Raw genomic sequence first — 1,743 nt, 5'->3', positions numbered from 1 at the left:
AAATGGTTATCTTATTGTAAAATACATTGAGTTTTTTGTATTCCCTGGTTATTTTACATTGTCTCCTTTAAGAGGAGGTATGGTACTGTTATCTCCAGTTTCTAGTTCTGGTAATGAAAACCTCCATGAAGTCTGTTAACAATTCATTACCGGTACATTTATGAAGGCAGCTCACATGATTTGCAAACAAAACCTTCAGGCCTCGTGTTATTTACCAAAGAATTCAGTGCAGCAAGAAGAGAAAGCCCAGTATGCAAATTTACAGACTAATGTACAAATTAACCAGCTTCTGTGATCCAAACTGTGTCAAACTTTCAAGGTATTGTCCATAAAGTTCCATATCATTGTGACCTGCCCCTTCTACCCACAGAAGCTGCATTGGTCTTTGACAAGACTCAAACAATGTGAGGCCATGTGAAAAGTCAAGATGACTTCATCTTCAGTCCCGTGAATTATTAATACTGGAGAGGTTATCTTAGAGACTTTGTCAATGTTTGGGAATGCATCCAAACAGTAGGTCTTCATGGTATCAGGAAAAGTGACTGGCATTGCCGAGGTCAAAGGGGAATGAAGAATTATGCAAGCACTCTTAACACCAAGCAGCAAGATCCACAGATGGTACTGTCCCTCTCTAATTTGGCCATTATAGAATCACATTTTCAGGGCGTTATCCATATCTTGTCCTAAGAGCAAGCCAAGCAGCTCCTATATCTGCATAGAGGTTCTTGTCTGATGGTTTCCCAGAACTTGGGCCATACCCAGAATAATCCTATGAGGGCATATGACAATTACTCTGTGATCCTAGTCCTATGTAGAGTTGCTCATCTGACCAAGATCAACAGCACTTCCATGTGAGAAGAATAAAGTGTACTTGACATTGGGTGAACAACGTGCAAACATGCAGACAATTCTGTTGCCTTTACTGGTTCTAGTCATGAAACACTAATAACATCTCTTTGTTTAGAAGAGTGCTGCCAGTCTGCTGGTTGTGATTGGTGTAAAGTCCAGAGGCTTCCACGTTCATCATACATCAGCATATAAATTGAATCAGGTGGCAAAAATGCTAATTTTGAAGCCATTTTCCCAGGAAAGGCGGACAGCAGAAGAGGCCGCATAGTTCACTAAAGGAGAGGTTATTCTTCTATACCTGAGGTGTGGGGAGAAAAGGGCCAGGAGGGAGTCCCTGCCCATGCACTCTTCTCCACAAGATGAGACCCATGCTGCAGCCACTGTCGCCACCTCCCCTTCTGGCACAGCAGACACCTCTCCAGATGCAGCCAGGTCTTCTTCACCCTTACTTTCCTTTCTGTGCTCCTCTTCAGCCTCCTCTGCGGGGCCGGCTCTCCTGATGGGAGGAAGGTGGACATGGAACCGAGGGGTGGGTGGGTGAGCAGAACTCTCGCTAAGGAAGGAGTTGGTCACTGACTTAAATGTTTTTTAAATAGTTCACTTGGGATTCCTTTGGGCCCATTGGTTAAGAGTGTGTTTAATTTTCTCCAATTTGTATATTTTCCGGTATTCCTTTTGTTTTTGATTTCTAACTGCATCCCATTGTGGTTGGAAAAGATATTTTGTGTCATATCTCCTTTCAATACTGTTGAGTCTTAATTTGTAGTCTAACATATAGTGTATCCTGGACAATGTCCCATGTGCGCTGGAGAAGAACGTGTATTCTGTTATTCGTGGGTAGAGTACTGTGTATGTGTGTGTCAGATCTAGCTGTTTTCTTATGTTGCTCCAGAC

At 42.7% G+C, this 1,743-nt stretch overlaps 1 pseudogene; it reads right to left on the bottom strand.

Annotated features, from left to right (window-relative positions):
- Positions 1-259: 259 nt before the first annotated feature.
- On the bottom strand, positions 260-1,367 carry LOC122220652 (annotated as a pseudogene).
- Positions 1,368-1,743: the final 376 nt, after the last annotated feature.

The sequence above is a fragment of the Panthera leo genome, chromosome B2, assembly GCF_018350215.1.
Source record: "Panthera leo isolate Ple1 chromosome B2, P.leo_Ple1_pat1.1, whole genome shotgun sequence".
NCBI classification, from domain to species: Eukaryota; Metazoa; Chordata; class Mammalia; order Carnivora; family Felidae; genus Panthera; species Panthera leo.
Note: the sequence above shows the minus strand (reverse complement) of the source record. Positions and strands in the feature narration are given on the sequence as shown.